This window comes from Amblyraja radiata, chromosome 24 (genome assembly GCF_010909765.2).
Source record: "Amblyraja radiata isolate CabotCenter1 chromosome 24, sAmbRad1.1.pri, whole genome shotgun sequence".
In the NCBI taxonomy this organism is placed as follows: Eukaryota; Metazoa; Chordata; class Chondrichthyes; order Rajiformes; family Rajidae; genus Amblyraja; species Amblyraja radiata.
This window is the reverse complement of record NC_045979.1, coordinates 26,001,825-26,009,416: the sequence shown is the minus strand read 5'-3', so window position 1 is coordinate 26,009,416 and position 7,592 is coordinate 26,001,825. Positions and strand designations below refer to the sequence as shown.

Sequence of the window (7,592 nt, the reverse complement as noted above, 5' to 3'; positions counted from 1 at the left end):
CCATCCATGACCAAAGACCTCCCCAAGACGTAACACGGGAGCTGGGTATTCCAACATGTATGTGAAATGGCGACAAAGGTAGATTGAGGATGTCTAAATCACGAGGAAACACAACGATAGGCCTCATTGGGCGAAGTTGGAACCTAAAAGTAGGACAAGGGAGCCGAGGAAAGGCATAGGTTGTGAAAACCACATTACTACTTTAAATGATTTGTATAAAGGTATTCCCACATTTAAAAGCAGCATACCACAGCTGCTCGAAATCGGAAATAAAATAGCGGTGCGATGGTTAGTGTCAATGCCTCACAGCTCTGAGGATCTAGGTTCAATCCTGTGCTTCAATGCTATCTGGACTTTTTCTGTCCAGCAACCAGCAATCGGGTCTGTTTTGGATACCAGCTGGATTTACGCTACTAAATCCATTTCAGCTGCCCTAGCCCGGGATCGTATTTTACAAAGAGTCATAGAGGGTCATAGAGTGATTCAGTACACCACACAGGTATCATCATGGAAACAGCTCTTCGGGTCTTTGGCCACACCGGCCAACATGTTCCAGCTGTAATGCTGGAATTTGGACCAAAAAAAACAAACAGCTGGAGGTACTCAGTAGGTCAAGCAGCAGATCTGGAGATAAAAGGACAGTCGATATTTTGGGTACTGACGCAGAGTCTCAACTTCTGCATAGAAACATAGAAAATAAGTGCAGGAATAGGCCATTCGGCCCTTCGAGCCTGCACCACCATTCAATATGATCATGGCTGATCATCCAACTCAGTATCCTGTACCTGCCTTCTCTCCATACCCCCTGATCCCTTTAGCCACAAGGGCCACATCTAACTCCCTCTTAAATATAGCCAACGAACTGGCCTCAACTACCTTCTGTGGCAGAGAATTCCAGAGATTCACCACTCTCTGTGTGAAAAATGTTTTTCTCATCTCGGTCTTAAAAGATTTCCCCCTTATCCTTAAATTGTGACCCCTTGTTGTGGACTTCCCCAACATCGGGAACAATCTTCCTGCATCTAGCCTGTCCAACCCCTTAAGAATTTTGTAAGTTTCTATAAGAACCCCCCTCAATCTTCTAAATTCGAGCGAGAACAAGCCGAATCTATCCAGTCTTTCTTCATATGAAAGTCCTGACATCCCAAGAATCAGTCTGGTGAACCTTCTCTGTACTCCCTCTATGGCAAGAATGTCTTTCCTCAGATTTGGAGACCAAAACTGTACGCAATACTCCAGGTGTGGTCTCACCAAGACCCTGTACAACTGCAGTAGAACCTCCCTGCTCCTATACTCGAATCCTTTTATCTAGATCTCTGATTCATTTCTCACCCAATTCAAAAACTTGTTGGAAGACATCATATCATATCCGGCTTCACAGACACTCTGAAGCCTTATGTTGGTCAGATGATTTTCCCATGAACGTTTTAGCTTCTAGGCGTCTTTTCCCAGAAGCTCTCCATTACAAATTCCATTCTTCCGCCCGAGCGCCACTAATCTCCTTTCTATAACAAGGACAGCAGGAATACACAATATTTCAGAAGAAGTAATTGCACGAGAAGTTCCTTAACGGAGAAACATGTTCTGTGTCTCAGCAAAATAACAACTCTGATTCCTTGGATTATCTCCACAAACCCCCACTCTGTCTTTACTCTCCTGGTGAAAGGGTGGTGGGGGTGAGGGGCATGGGTGGGGTGGTGGGGTGGAGGAGGGGGGGGGGGGGGGTGAAGAAGCTGAAGTTTTGCTATTGGGATATGAGAGGTAAGATTTTATTATATAGTGTGGCTGATATCTGGAACGCGCTGCCGGAGGAAGCAGTGATCGAACCGTCACCTTTCCATGTTCTCCAGAGATGCTTCCTAACCTGCTGAGTTACTCCAGCACTTTGTGTCATTTTGTGTGTCAACCAGTATCTGCTATTATATTTTTCTACTACATTTAACTGGCATTTAGATAGACACTTAAATAGGCAAGGCGTCGAAAGATTTGGTCTGCGGGCAAATAGGACTAAGCATATGTAGGCATGGATATGATGAGCCGAATGACCCGTTTCTGTGCCGTGCGGCTCTATAGGTGGAAATGGGGCGATGGACGCTTGGTGACCGAAGGAAACGATGCCTTCGCAGAGGGCTCGATATTTACTGCGAGCGTCAGCCGATAGGGGCACTCGGGACCCGGGTGTCTGTAAAACACAGCGAATGCACAAATAGCCTTCAAGGCTCAGTGACTCTAGAAATCTCCAGAGAGCTTCAGACCACGTGGCTCCATGACCTCGAAGTGGGCTGTTACCCAGAGAGCCCGAAAGAGGCAGCAGGAACAATAGCGTCTCTTCTTGGCTGATTGACTGCTGCATTTGCTGCAGCCTGGTCACCGGGTGAGTGGGTGAGTTATGCACGTTCGTTTCGACGAGAGTCAGCCCGAGTTCGCGCCCTGACTTATCTGCATAATTTATTGAGCTGGCATTCTCCATCAATAAACCCGTATGAGGTAGAGTGGGATAATATTGCACCGTGTTCTCAAGCGGATAGTTGATGCTCGCTCCGCCCGGTAAGTAAATAAGGTTTCTTTTTAAATGCATTATAGTAAACGACAGGCGCGCACTCTGGACAACAGTGCCCTCTTCTGAATAACTAGGTTGGTTAAATATCCCTTGGTAAACCGATGCCTGTACTCCGATTTCTCCTCGTGCAGGTGTTTTATTAATTTGTGGCCTTTAATTAGGAAGTCACTCGACTGGCTACATTGTCCTCCGCACTGTTTTGTTTTGGCAGACATTTGGGGGGAGGAGAGTAAATGAAACCCAAAGGAACGGCATTTACGGCTGGATAGTGGCGGAATCCAGGCCTCGGTGTCTGGTGTCGCTTGCCCCCTTTCTGTATTCCAAGCAACTACACTTGCTGGCGTCATCAAACTCAGAAATGTGTTTGCGAGGACGAGAGAAGGCGCACTTTTCCCCTCTGATTATATTTACTGCGCTCCTCGCGCGTTCTGTTGTTATTCCTTGCCCAGCCTCTGCTTTCCTAATGTTTGCCTCTGTTCTTTGTCATATCATTTTAAAAGTGATGGGACTTTACATGGCTGCTGCATTGTTAGCAAATATTGTCCTGTTGCCCTGCACCGTGGCGGCCTGTTGTGTATTCCCAGAACGATTCCCAGCCAAATCCACTCCGATCTAATTTGGATCCCTGAGTGTTTCGGGTCGTTGAGAATTGCTCCCTGCTTGATACGTATTCCTTGCGTTGTGCCCTCCATGTCTTCGATATACTTCTAATTTACCAGCTACGCAACATTCATTCTGTCCCCACCCTTTTTTTTCCACACCCTGCAATTGTCTCCCCCAAAATGTCTGTTCCAACGTCACCCATTCCTTCTCTTCAGAGATGCTATCTGTCCCGCTGAGTTGCTCCAGCTTGTTGTGTCTATCTCCAAGTTATCAGGGTATGCTTTAGTCATCAGAATTGCCCCCACCTGAATTTAGTCACGTAATTTACTTCTAGATTGTATTCATCTCTCAATTGGACTTCGCCCCGTTAAATTGCAGCCCCACAAGAATTTCGTTTAGCCTTTAATTAGGAAGAATGGGTGACAATTGAGCATTAACTTAAAAAAAAAACGAGATTTAAGCCAGAGGAATGAAGGATCCGAGACGTGGGATAGATAGGAATCGTTCAGTAAAGATTGTGCACCTAAAAAAAGGGGAGGTAGAGGTGCATAGTGCACGGGCGTGGGCGGGGGCAGTGTGTTTGGAATCGCTGACGGAGAATTGAAAACCGACAGCGGGGACTGTGGACGGAGCAGTAATGGAAACCACTAACAGTCACCAGGCAGAGGGGGTAGGCGGAGCAAACAGAGTGCTCCGTGTCCTGTGTTTGCATTCGGCATTGCGTTGCATTGCAGCCGCCGTGCATTCCGCTGCAGGCCTGTGCTCTCGCGCCTGATGTCCCGGCCACGGTTGCCCGGCAGTCTGCTCCGCGCGCCTTGCTGATTGACAGGTGGGCGTGACCAACGTATCAGGCCGGCGGCGGGGAACGTCGGCGGGACAGCGCTGCGCGGAGCCGAACCGAGGGGCGCTGCCCGGCCCTCGGGCTCAGGTAATCGCTTTCCCTCCTTCACAGCCCACCCTGAGGTCGGCGCCCGGCTCGCGGTGACCCCGCCCGCTGTCCGGACGGGCCTTTCGCCCGGGTCGCCAGTGGTGGACCTGTAGGCCGCGCTGCCTGGGTCAAGCCAGAGCCGCGCAGTCGCAGGCGCCCGCGGGATCGGGGCCGCGGTCGGGCCGCGCCGCGCTGTCGCCGTTTGAAATGTGTCCCCGAGGCCGCCGGTTGGAGACGGGCTGTATGGCGCCGGGATTCCGGCGGGGGCGCTGCAGACAGGGGGAGGAAGGCGATGATGACAGGAGGAGGCGAAGGGAGAGAAGCGGTGGTGGTTGGCGGGAAGGAGAGAGTGTGAAGGAAATGGGAGAGGAGCAGAAGTGTCTAGGAGAAGGGGGAGAGGCAGGGGTGACGGGTGAGTGAGACAGCCGAAGGTATGAAAAGTTGAAGGTGGGGGGGAGGAGAGGAAGGATGAATGAAGTGTGGGATATTAAGGGGGGAGATGGAGGGAAGTGGGAGAAGAGGGGAGAGAGGGAGGGGGCAGGAGTAACAGAGGGAGTGTGGGAGGAGGGGGTGTAGCGGGGGGGAAGCGGGTGATGGTAAGGAGAGGAGGATGGATGACAAGGTGTGAGGATGAGTGACGGGGATGATAAGGAGTAGTGGGGGGAGGAGATGATGATGTGTAGTGGGGAGGGGAAGGAGGAGAGGAGCAATGGCAAGGGGGTGGGAGTGGGGAGAAGGTGAAGTCATAGGAAGGCAATGTGGGAAAAGAGGAGGGGGGAATGAGAAGGAGTGATGGAGGTGGAGTAACCAGGAGGGGGAGAGGAGGAGTATTGGGAAGGAGGAGAGAGTGAGGTAGAGGAATGTTGTAAAAGCGAAGGTGTGGCATGGGAGATGTGAGGAGGAAGGGATATTAGGACTATCAGCGCAGAGGAGTGGTGATAACAGAGGGCAGGAGATAAAAGGTGAGGAGAAGAGGAGTGCCAGCAGGAAGGGTGAGGGGTAGGAGTGGGGAGGATGGAACAGAAGGGTGGAGGACAAGAGGAACAAAGGGGTAAAAGGCCAAGTTGTGAGGGATGAGGGGAAGAGAGACTAAGGCAGAAAAGATAGGGATGGATGAGATTGGAGGATGAGGGAAGAAAAGTAAGGGACAGGAGAGAAGAGAAATAGGGAGAAGATATGATATGAAGAGGAGCAGTAGGGACAGGAGGAAGGTTATTGGAATGCTGATCAGTGAGGTGGAGTGGCAGAGAGGAGGAAGAGGAGTGGGGAGAGGGGTGGTGAGAGGGAAAGGAGGGAGGTGTGGAAGGGCAGGGGGAGCATTGGGGGAGAGGAAGGCGGGGAGGGGTGAGGGAACTGTTATTAAGGAGGTAGAGTGGCAAGCGGGAGTGGGGAAGGGATGAGCAGGAGAAGGAGGATGAGGATTAGGAGGACTGGCAGGGTGTAGGATGAAGTGATGGCAGGGAGGCAGAAGATGAGAGGATGAGAGAGAAGCAGAAGTTGTGGGGAGGAGGTGGTGAATTGGAGGCGGAGTGGGGAAGAGTGTGTGAGGTGTAGGAACGGGGTGGAGGAAGACCTGGAGAGGCAGAGGTGTGAAGGGACAGGTTGGGAGCAGTGGGGGGAAAGGTAATCGAGGGGAGGAGGGAGTGAGAAAGGGTGGGGATGTGACAGGGGAGGTAAAGGGTAGAGGGGAGGAGGAGAAATGGAATGAGTTTATGGGTCCGTGAAGAGAGTTTGAAGGGGAGGGGAGTGGCAGAGTGAACGATTGTGTTGGGAGGGGAAGGAGAGGGGTTAGGCAGGAGGAGGCTGGGAGGGAAAGGGGTCTGGAGGAGTTGGACAGGGGAAAGATGTGGGTTGGAGGATAAGAAGGGATAAGTGGAGGGAGAGAATTAGTGGGAGGGGATGGCCAGTGATTGGATGGAGCGAAGGAAGTGTGAGAGAAAAAGTGGCAGTGGATGGGAGAGAGCGGCAGGAGGAAAGAGTGAGTGACAGAAAAGGGAGAAGCAGGAAGACTGGTACGGAGAGGGGAGTGGCAGGGTAGGTGTTGTGAGTGAGTCAGAAAGAGAGGCACGGTGGAAATGGGTGGGGCAGGAGTAAGACCGGGAAGTGGGAGGGGCAGTGAATATAGTTGGTTCGGATGTATAAATGGGGAAGGGTGTTTCGAGGGGTGGTGGGTTGGTCGGGGAATTGATTTTGGCAGAGGCTGAAATAGGATAGTAGGACTGAAGAAAAGGACAGAAGGCAGAGGTTAAGCGTTTGAGTGGGGAGGAAGCTTTAATGGGAAGGGTGTGGGCGTTTGGGGTAAATAAATAGGCGTGAATGGGATTTGGTTGAAGATATGATTGGAGGCTGGTGGCGAGCAATTGAGATATAGGGTGGGAAAGCTGAGGGGCAAGAGGCACAAGTGAGAGGAGGGTTGTGGGGGATGGTATGAAGAAGGATTGGGGGGGGCTTGAGTGTGAGGTGCGAGATGAGGGATGATTGTGGAGTAGGTGCATGGAGTAGATAAGTAGGTGTGAGGAGTGTTTATTTGAGAATGAAGATTATGTGAGAAGAGACAATCCGAGAGGGTGAGGGGATTAAAGGAATTGGGCAAGGACGATATGGGGACAGGTATCGAGCAGGGGGTGTTTGGGGATAGAGGGAGAGGGTGTCAGTAGGGTCGGAGATGGCAGGGGCTGTGTTTCGAGAGGGGGAGGTGGGTAAAGGAATGGGGATGGGTGGGAATATTGTGCAGGGAATGTTACGGGGTTTGTAAGAGTGATGCAGGGGAGGGTTGGCAATTTAGGAGTGTGGTGGGGTAGCGGAATGAAGTAGGCCGGGGAATCGAGGGTAGAATGTCCGAGAGTGGGAGGTGTTGAGGGATGGGTGGAATGGTTGTGTGCCAAGAGGAGAGGGAGTTTCCTTGGGAGTTGGGCGGTGGAGGATTGATGGAGATGAAGGCAGAAGAGGGGTTGAGAGGGATTTTAGGGAGCAGGGGTGTACAATCGATGGGTCTGGGGTGGGGTGGGGGGGGGAGGAATAGATGGGTGAAGGTTGAGCAGGAACGTAAGGGGAGGGAATGAAGGTGGGTCAATGGTGACCGAGTGTTGCGGGTTTTTGAGGAAGTTGGTGGAGGAGACATTTGTGGTATGTAGTATAGCAAGTTCTAGAGGAAAGGGGGTCGAAGGTAGGGCATCAAAGAGGCTCATGGACTTGAGGATCAAGTAGCTAATGGGATTTATGATTGAGGGCAGGGGTTTGATGGAAGGTAGGTGAGTCGAGTTACAAAGGTTCAGTGGGAGTTGGGGTGGTTCTGGGTGACACTGAGAGGGAGATGGGTTGAAGGGGTAATGGGGATAGAAGAATCGAGGGGAGGGAGAATTGGGACTGTGAGCAATGGGAATCATGAGGGGAGGGGAGGGGTCCTGGGGCTCCATAGGGATCAAGATCAATAGGTTAGATGACTGAGAAGGATCAGATGTGGGGCAAGATGTGGGCTCTGGGGGTAGAGAGGGACTGATG

General features: G+C 51.6%; 1 protein-coding gene across 2 annotated transcripts in view; it reads left to right on the top strand.

Moving 5' to 3' along the window:
• Positions 1-2,312: 2,312 nt before the first annotated feature.
• LOC116986904 overlaps positions 2,313-7,592 on the top strand; it is a 33,362-nt gene continuing 28,082 nt past the window's right edge. Inside the window, exon 1 of one of the 2 annotated variants that reach the window (XM_033042683.1) lies at positions 2,313-2,547. The gene's annotated coding sequence lies outside the window, so the exon portion shown is untranslated. Of the gene's footprint in view, positions 2,548-3,741; positions 4,092-7,592 lie in introns of those variants that run through there. The other variant, XM_033042682.1, reaches the window with a different exon arrangement.